The sequence below is a fragment of the Panthera tigris genome, chromosome A2, assembly GCF_018350195.1.
Source record: "Panthera tigris isolate Pti1 chromosome A2, P.tigris_Pti1_mat1.1, whole genome shotgun sequence".
Taxonomy (NCBI): domain Eukaryota; kingdom Metazoa; phylum Chordata; class Mammalia; order Carnivora; family Felidae; genus Panthera; species Panthera tigris.
In genome coordinates this window covers 13,235,241-13,245,561 of record NC_056661.1, presented here as the reverse complement: position 1 = coordinate 13,245,561, position 10,321 = coordinate 13,235,241, and positions in this window count along the sequence as shown.

Sequence of the window (10,321 nt, the reverse complement as noted above, 5' to 3'; positions counted from 1 at the left end):
GTCTCTGACACCCGAGCCCGCCCCGCCCCTACCTCCGCGGTTGCGGCGCGGCAGCCGCCTGGCTCCGCCCCCGGGGCGTGGCGTAGAGAGTCCCCACCCACCCGACGGCGCCCGGGGGCAGGGGCGGGCTTGGAGTCCGCGCGGTCCGCCATTGGGCCATTCAGGCGGCTGGCTCCGTCGGTCCGGCGAGCTGATTGGCTGATCCAGAGGAGCGGCTCCTTTTTTTCATCACCCCCCCCCCCCCACCACCACCCGCAGTTTATTTGCATAAGTTAAAGCAACAGGCGCCTCTCCCGCCACCTGAGACCCAGGGGGAGAGGGACGGGGTGACCACAGTTTATTGAGGGCCCACTGTGTGCCAGGTACTGAACAGAGCTATTTGATGTCCCCCACCGACAAGCTTGTGGGCGGAACCTTATCGGACCTTATTGATTCTCAGTTTATAGATGGAGAAAATGAGACTCAGAAGGGAAGAACTCCCTCGGAGGCCACACAGCAAGTCCGCATCCTTGGCCCCAGGACTGGGAAGAACTATCCCCAAGAATGTTGTCATGTCACAAATCAGAAAGGCTTCCGCCCCCCTCACCTGGGCCCTCATAAAGTGAGATTTATACAATGCACCTGTCATTCAGCCCTCCATTGGAACACTAGGATGATCTCCCGGCCCCAGGCCTGCTCCCCCAGCTCAGTAAGGGTAGCCCAAGAGCATGCGCCCCGAGTCCCATAGTCTTTTCTTCCTGTCATCCACGTTGGTCCTGCTGGCCCTGTGTTCCTGAAACACCCCAATTTGTCCATTTTCCTGTAACTCCTCACCCCGTGGCCCAAGGTCAGGCCGAGTCATCTCCAGCCTGGATGCTGCCTTGGCTTCCTACTCGGGCCTCTGGTTGCCTCCACCCCTGCCCAGAACAGTCCCTGTTCCCATGGCAACTATAGGGTTTTGGTTTTGTTCTGTTTTTTCTTTTATACCCGATTTATTTTAGGGGCGCCTGGGTGGCTTAGTTGGTAGAGTTCCTGACTCTTTTTTTCCCCCATTTATTTATTTTTTAAAATTAATTAATTAATTATTTTTAAAATTTTTTTTATTTTTTAAATTTATGTCCAAATGACTTAGCATATCGTGCAACAATGATTTCAGGAGTAGATTCCCTAATGCCCCTTACCCATTTAGCCCATCCCCCCTCCCACAACCCCTCCAGTAACCCTGTGTTTGTTCTCCACATTGAAGGGTCTCTTCTGTTTTGCCCCCCTCCCTGTTTTTATATTATTTTTGCATCCCTTCCCTTATGTTCATCTGTTCTGTGTCTTAAAGTCTTCATATGAGTGAAGTCATATATTTGTCTTTCTCTGACTAATTTCACTTAGCATAATACCCTCCAGTTCCATCCACATAGTTGCAAATGGCAAGAGTTCTTTTTTTTTTTAATTTATTTTTTTTAACATTTATTTATTTTTGAGAGAGAGAGGCAGAGTATGAGCAAGGGAGGGGCAGAGAGAGAGGGAGACACAGAATCCGAAGCAGGCTGCAGGCTCTGAGCCGTCGGCACAGAGCCCGATGAGGGGCCCAAACTCACAAACTGCGAGATCATGACCTGAGCCGAAGTCGGATGCTCAACCGACTGAGCCACCCAGGCGCCCCAAGAGTTCATTCTTTTTGATTGCCGAGTAATACTCCCTCGGCCACATCTTCTTTATCCATTCACCCATCGATGGACATTTGGGCTCTTTCCATACTTTGGCTATGGTTGCTAGTGCTGCTATAAACATGGGGGTGCATGTGTCCCTTCGAAACAGCCTGACTCTTGATGTTGGCTCAGGTCATGATCCCAGGGTGGTGAGCATGGAGCCTGCCTAAGATTACCTCTCTCTCTCTCCCCCTCTGCTCCCCGCCGCTCACACTCTCTCTAAAATAAAATAAAATAAAATAAAATAAAATAAAATAAAATATACACAGTTTATTTTAGTTTATGATTTCCAGAATTATGGTGAAGATAGTACAGAGTTCCTGTATACCCCATGCCCAATTTCCCCGATTACTAACACCTTACATTAATCCGGTATATTTGTCACAATTGTGAACTGAATACCAAGACATTGCTAATAACTAGAGTCCATATATTATTCAGATTTTCTCCACTTTCCCTAATATCCTTTCTCTGTCCCAGGACTCCATGTTTTACTTCGTCTTCAGGTCTCCTTAGGCTCAGACAGTTTCTTGGACTTCCCTGTAGTTGTTTAATGTTTATTATTTATTTTGGAGAGAGAGAGAACGTGCAGGGAAGGGGCAGAGAGAGAGGGGGACAGAGGATCCGAAGCGGGCTCTGAGCTGGCCGCAGGGAGCTCGATGGGGGTCTCGAACTCACGAACTAGGAGATCATGACCTGAGCTGAAGTCGGAGGTTTAACTGACTGAGTCACCCAGGAGCCCCTTGGGCTTTCTGGTTTTTGATGTCTTTGCCAGTTTTGAGAACTGGTCGAGTGTATTGTGGGAAATCCCTGAGCTGTGATTTGTCTGGTGTTTTTTCATGGTTGGCCTGGGGGCGGGGGGAGGTGGTGACAGCTCTGGGGAAGACCACAGAGGTGAAGTGCCCTTCTTGTCACACCAAGTCCACAGAACATGCCACGAGCGTGACTCTTGACTGTGACGTTGACCTTGCTCACCTGCCGGAAGTGGCATCTCTCAAGTGTCTCCACTGTGAAGTTACTCTCTTCCCTCTTTTGGCGCTGTGCCCCGTGGAAGGAAGTCGGGGTGTGCAGCCCACGCCTAAGGGGTGGGGAGTCAAGTTTCCCCCTGCACAAATTATTTTGAGTTCCTCTCTTCTCCCTGTTTATTTATCTCTTCAATCATTCACATCGGTATGGACTCATGGATATTTATTTCCTACTTTGGGTTAAAACCCAATACTACTTTATTGATTTTCTTGCTCAAATTTGTGTCAGCTTTGGCCATCGGAAGCTCATTCAGTTGGCTCCCAGGGCTCTTTGACATGCCCCCATGACACCCATGCCTTCCCCCTCTTAGTACCTCCTTACTTTGTCCCTACGAAATACTTTATGCTCCTCTTGTATATTTCCTGCCCCCCTCTGACCGTCGGCCTTCTCTCCAAGGAGCAGCCCTGGTGCCTTTTGCTGGAGGGTACAAATAGTCTCCCCTTTTGCACAGTGTCAGTGGTCTGTGATCAACCGCAGTCCAGAAGCAGATGGTCAGAAGGTCAACGGTAGCCCGGTGCTACATCACAACGCCTGCGTCATTCGATTCACTTCATCTCCTCACATAGGCATTTTATCGTCTCACATCACCACGAGAAGAGCGAAAAGAGTGAGTACAGTACAAGATGCTAATCTGAGAGACAGACCGCAGTAAAGTGTTATCATGTGCCTAATTTAGAAATTAAACTCTATCATAGGTATGGATGGAGAGGAGAAAACATAGGATAGATAGACAGTTCATGACTATCTGTGGCTTCAGGCATCCGCCGGGGATCTCGGAATGTATTCCCCACAGATAAAGGGCGCGGTGCTGTATTAATATAAACCAAGATCTGGGCAGGTGTGTGTGTGGCCTGCCACCGGGGTGTCATTGCTTCTAGGCCCTCAGAGCTGACGGACCAAGGATCCAAAATGTGTCTATTAACTATGTACATACACAGATCTATAAATACCTCCATATGTAACTGTGTCTATATTAAGTTACACATGAATTCATGCAGATGTCTCCACGCCTAATCCATTAGCAGACGGATCCTTCTAGTCTCCTCCCCTTGCCTGTCTATAACATGCCTCGCCGACAGTGAGAAACCTGGCCCCCACCCTCTGCTTAAGTGCCCCATTCCAGTGTGTGCACGGTGGCTTCAGGATGTTTACATGTGCCCCTGGGTCTGGGCGGGAGTTTCCAGACAGAAACGGATCACCTTCCTTTCCAGCTCCAAGCCCTCTCCTGAGGGGTCAGCACCCTTAGTAAAGACCCCCACACCCTCCCCACAACCTTCCAGGCCTATGCAGGAGGGCCCTGTGCACCTCCTTGTCCTCATTTCTCCCTGCCTGTTCACTGCTGCCCTAACAAAACCAGTCCCACCTCAGGGCCTTTGCCCCTGCTCTTCCCTCGCCTGCAGTGCTCTCCTCCCAGCTCTACATCTGACCTGGTGACTTAGCTCTTAGTTCCTACACAGAAGCCCTGGCCCAGGCTTCTTTCCGACCCAATGCTGAACACCCCGCCCCCCGGACCAGGGGAAAGGAGGTGGTGATTCTTTTTTTTTTTTTTTTTTTTTTTTCAACGTTTTTTATTTATTTTTGGGACAGAGAGAGACAGAGCATGAACGGGGGAGGGGCAGAGAGAGAGGGAGACACAGAATCGGAAACAGGCTCCAGGCTCCGAGCCATCAGCCCAGAGCCTGACGCGGGGCTCGAACTCTCGGACCGCGAGATCGTGACCTGGCTGAAGTCGGACGCTTAACCGACTGCGCCACCCAGGCGCCCCGAGGAGGTGGTGATTCTTATGTTACAGGACTGAGGCTCTGAGGCTCCGGGACAAGAAGCTACTCTTTGAAGTCCCACTCCGAAGACAGGTCAGAGGCAAGACTTGACTCGGGTGCACTGGTACCAAAGCTCTCACCGGCCCTGACCTTGGATCCTAAAAACCGATGCTGTGGGGATGGGAAGGACAGGATGCAGAACTGTCTGTTGGGGAAGGAAGCCCTGGGGGTGGGGGTGGGGGGGAGGCCTCAGGCCCTGAGGCCACCTTGAAATTCAGGCCAATTTTCTTCCTTCTAAGATAGGGAGAGGTGGGGGCAGGGGCCTACAGGGAGGTTAAGTAACGTCCCCAAGGTCACCAGCAGTGCAATCAACATTTCCTGAGCACCTACTATGTGCCAGGCAAGGTAAAGGCATATATCGTGTGTAGATGGGTGCCCACCTTGTCCCGTCCTGGCTGCAACCCAGACTACAGATGAGAAGGAAACAGAGGAGGGTGACTTCTGGTGGCAGCCTGGCATTTAAAGGGAGTGGGTCGGGAAGAGCCAGAGGAGGGCCTGGAGTGGGGTAGGACAGAACCAGAGGGAGCACAGGGAGGGCTTCCTGGAGGAGAGGTCCTAGCAGGTGGGGCTTGGAAGACGAGAGCTTATTGCACTGCTGTTCCCAGGAGAGGCAGCCATCCCCTCCTTCATAACCACCTCCTAAAAGCCCACTTCTTCCCAGAAAAATGCCCCAGATTCCCAGCCCCATCCTGCTCCCCCCAGCCCCTTGAAGCAGAAGCCCCAAGTGTTCGGGGGGGGGGGGGGGGTGTGTCCGGGCAGCTGTAGGGCCCGCCCTGACCTGCAGCAGCCTCCCCCTGGGGAGCTTCAACACTACCAGTCTTCCCCCCCCCTTCCCCCCCCCACCCCCCCCACCCCCGATTCCTTTAAGAGACCGAGCCTGGGCCTCTGTGGTCCCTCCGCCAGGTGCGCTCTTCCTCTTCCCCTAAAGTGGTTTAATTCTCCGCTTCCTCCCGAGGGTTTCTCTCATCCCCAAGGGGCACGTGGGTCCTCCTCTGGCCCCGTGCTTCCCGCCCACCCCCGCCCCTGACACCGTGGGTGCTTGTATCGCCCTACGTGTCTGACTCTCCCACTGGACACTGTTCCCCGTGAGGATCCAGTATCTGTTGACTGACGAATGGCTGGATGGTGGCCTCCCAGAGAGGACAGCATGGGTGCAGAGGCCTGGAGGTCTGACCTGGATGCTGAAGGAACATGGAGAAATCAGGGGGCAGTTGTGGCCCAGGCTCAGGGAAGCAGGGAGGGGCTGCCCGTGAGCAGGCTTGTGCTGAGAGTGCCCGGGCCAAGGTCGCACATCCGGCTCCTGGCGCATGCTCCAGGGCCCCCAGGTGCTTTGGCTGCCGCCGGGATATTTTTAGTGCGCACTCTGGCAGAGTCTGGGCCAGACAGCTGTCAGGACGGCTTGTGGGGAGAGGGAGGAAGAAGATAGACACAGAGAAAAGAGAGGGGAGAAAGAGGGAAGCGGAGGGGTGAGACCCCAGGCCCCAACCCCTTCTAGCTATAGATGCGAAAGAGTCAGATGCCCCAGACCAGGAGCTGGCAAGCCACAGCCCAGAGTCCAACTCTAGTCCACAGCCTCTTTATGTAGTTTTTTTTAATTTATTTTTTATTATTAATTTATTGAGAGAGAGCAGGGGAGGGGCACAGGGAGAGGGGGACAAAGGATCTGAAGCGGGGTCTGGCTGACCGCAGAGAGCCTGATGTAGGGCTCAAACACACCAATCATGAGATCATGACCCGAGTTGAAGTCAGACGCTTAACCGATTGAGCCACCCAGGCGCCCCGTCCCCTCTTTGTGAAGTTTCACTGAAGTTTTTAATGCAGTCATTTCCATCTGTTCAGCTACAGCAGAGACCGTATGGCCCGAAACACTGAAAAAATTTACTAACTGGTTCTACGGAAAAAGTTTGCCAGCCCCTGGCCAAGACAAAACTCTGTCTTTGCAAGAGGGACCGGTCAGTAATCAGTTGATTTTCACCACTGTTTCTGATTCTCCTCCATCCAGGGAGGAGTGTTCCCCTCAGCCCCAGAATCAGGCAGAGTCATGTGACCCTCTTCCATCAACGAAATGACAAGTGGGATTGTCACTTTCTGGTAGGAAGCCCTGACTCACCGTGTTCCTTTCCCGCCTTGCCACCTGATATTCTAGGCAGTAAGAGTCCTGTAATGCTGGGCTCAGTGAGGGTGATGAGCCAACATCAGAAATCCGAAGGGTAGGGAAAGATCCACCAAGGACTGAGGGCAAAAGCCCAGATCCCGCCCCTGGCCCCGCCCCCTTCCCAGTTTATGAAAATAAAAACACAAAGTGGAGTTATTCCTAGGAATGTGAGAATAGATCAGTGTTAGAAAACCTACTAACAGGGTAAAAAGAAAAAAAAAGGTGAACTTATGATCCCCTCCAGGGGTTCTTTAGTTTGAGGCTCCCTTGTTAGGTGCATAAAAGTTCAGAATGGTGACATCTTCCTGGTGAATTAAAAGTTCTGATACAATATTCCTTATTTCTAAAAATACACAAAAATATAACTTTACTAATGTATGTGAGCTTTCTTTCTTTAGTATTTGCCAGGTTTATTTTTTTCCCTACGTTTAAAATTTTCAGCATCTAAGCATAAATGTTTAGGTATTTCTTATGGATGGCTTAAAAACTTGAATTCAAAAAAAGATAACAGTCTGGGGCACCTGGGTGCCTCAGTCAGTTAAGCATCTGACTCTTGATTTTGGCTCAGGTCATGGTCTCACAGTGCGTGAGTTCAAGCCCTGGGTCCGGCTCTGTGCTGACAGCGCAGTGCCTGCTGGGGATTCTCTCTCCCTCTGTCTCTTTCAAAATAAATGAATACACTTGAAGAAAAAAGAAGTTAACGGTCTGACCATCTTTTGTCTTTTAACTTGACCATTTACATTTATTGTAATCGCTAGTAAATTTTATGCACTTCCATTATTTTATTTTGGGCTATCTGTCCCTCCTTCCCTATGGAAGGATTATTTTGGATTATTTCCTTTTCATTCTAATTTTTGCTCCTTCCTGGTTTGGAAGTTGTAGACTAGTTCTAGTCTCTTATTATTTACCACAATCATTAATGTTCCTACTCCATTCAACCGGGTAATATGTCACAGTCTCCTCAAACAATACAGGCATACCTCAGAGATATTGTGGGTTGCATTCTAGGCCATGACCACAATAAAGCAAATATTCTAATAAAGCCAATCGAATTTTGTGGTTTCCTAGTGCATATAAAAGTTATAGTTACGCTGTACTGTAGTCTATTCAGTGTGCAATAGCATTATGTCTAAGAAAACGCACATACCTTAATTAAATCATCACTGATCACAGGTCACCATAACAAATACAAGAGTTTGAAATACTACCAAGCGTTACCAAAATGTGACAAAGCGGAAGATGCTGTTGGAAAAACGGCACCGACAGACTTGCTCAACACAGGGCTGCTACAAGCCTTCAGCTCGGAAAAATTGCTAGATACAAAGATTTTAAAGCCTGACTCCAATTGGCTATGTTTTGCCGTTGTTGTCTAATTTAGACTTTAATTGTACACATTGGACATTTTAGTTCTTGCTAATGAAGGTGATGTTTCTTCGCCTCAGCTCAGGCATTTCCCACCTTTTCTGCTGTCTCCTCCTGCGTGTCAGCCCTTCCACCTGGCTCATTTTCTTTCTGCCTTGAAACAGTTTCCTCAGAATTTGTTCCAGCGGGGATCTTCACTTCTCTACCATTTCTGTCGGGGGAGCATTTCTGGGCTGCTGCTTTCTCTCAGAGCCTTGCATGCGGTGCCCCTCTGGGTCCTGAGTTCCAGGCTCTGGGTCTGAGAAGCTGGCTTTCCATCCTCAGGCTCGCTTTTCTTGCTGACTTGGATTTTCTGCGCGGAATCGGCCGTGTCTTTTTATACACCCTGCTTGGGACGCAGTTGGCTTTCTGAATACCGGTGAATTGACGTCTCGCGTTCGTTCTGGAAAATTCTCTGCCTTCATCCTCTTCAGAGTTTGCCTCTGCTCTTTCTCTCTTACCCTCCCTTTTCTTCCCATATTTGGGAAACACACTCTGCTCGGACAGCTCAAATCCATGGTTAGCCGCATCCAGTGTTTTGAGACCTCCATTATTTGCTGATTTCTTAGTTATTTTTGGCTCTTCTCCATATGTCTTGCCCTCTGTTCCACACTTCAGGATTAAACACACTAATTCTGGGTCTAATGATGCTGAGCTGCAAGTCTCTGCTGCCTTCAGGACCGCTGGCTCCCCGCCATGTGGACAGGTTGAGTTTTCGATACCAGTTCATACGCAGTTCCTGGGACGTGACTAGGGGAGTTCTTTGAATGTTTGTTTATTTTTGACAGAGACAGAGAGAGACAGAGACAGAGCACAAGTGGGAGAGGGGCAGAGAGAGAGGGAGACACAGACTCTGAAGCAGGCTCCAGGCTCTGAGCTGTCAGCGCAGAGCAAACACGGGGCTTGAACTCACAGACCACGAGATCACGACCTGAGCTGAAGTCAGAAGCTTAACCGACTGAGCCCACCCAGGTGCCCCACGACTGGGGGAGTTCTCGAAGGCTGGGGTTGGAGGCTCAAACCGCAAACCTTCAGGGTCACCACCACCCTGGATGACTTTAAACTGCTTTGTCTACTGGAGGCCTCTGGACACCCAGATACTGCTGGAGCTGTAAACTCAAGCGAGGTCACCAATCATTGGATTAGATTCTACCCCCCTCTTCCTCCCAACAGACAGGCTGGAGATAACCGAGTTTCCTTTCCATTCCTGGGAAGATCTTATTTCGATTGTGACTTCACCCTGTGAGGTCTTGACTTAACAGACCCACCATCTTGAAGGTCCATGAAAACGAAAGACCAAACCCAGCCTAACGCAAAAGCTGCCTCCCGCCTCTGTGGACATCCTGGCCTCTGACTGCTCCTTTGCCTCTGTTTGCCCGCGGACGCGTTAATCAAGATTTAACTCTTTTTACTCGGCAGTTTTCACTGTTTTTCTTGGAAGATCGGCTTGAGAATCTAGTCTACGACGTGGTCAAAAGCAGAAGTTTATAACATTTCTTTCTTTTCTTTTTTTTTTTTCTCTTTTCTTTTCTTTCATCCCTTCCTTCTTTCTTTTTAAAAGATTTTTATTTTTTAAGTCATCTCAACACCCAGCGTGGGGCTAGAACTCACAACCCCAAGATCAAAAGTCACATTCTTTATTTACCAAAGGAGCCAGCCAGGCGCCCGTGTGACATTTCTCATACATGTGTTTGGGCCCCCTCTGTGGAGATTCTAGAACTCCCAAGAGGAAGGAGCCTGTGAAAACAGCTGGGAATTTAAGAAGGGAAAAAATAAAATTAAGGAGAAAGAACCTGCTAAGGAGCTATTAAGACAGACACACCAGACTATATACCAGTGAAAATAGCAGGGAGAGGGCCAGAAAAGCTGGTGATGGATTAGAGCAGATGTAGAAACAGACGCAAACCCACGGGGTCTTATTCAGGGAGGAGGGAGCGTTTCAAATCTGCACAGGCCTGGGACAATCGGCTGGCCCTTGGGGCTGGGGCAACCCCTCCATCTCTCTTCATCCCCAAATAAGTCCTAGGTGGATCAAAATAAAAGTTAACATGAGAAACACAGAGAAAACACCATGGGAGAACTTGTGCCAGCCGCGAGGAAGGCCTCTCAGAGCACAAAAGAAAGACCTTTAAAGATTGTGGTCTGAAAACCATGAAAACAAAATGCTTACAGAAAAACTGTTCATAAAGTGGAAAGATGTCGGGGGGAGAAGCAAACTCACCGCACAAGAGCTTAAT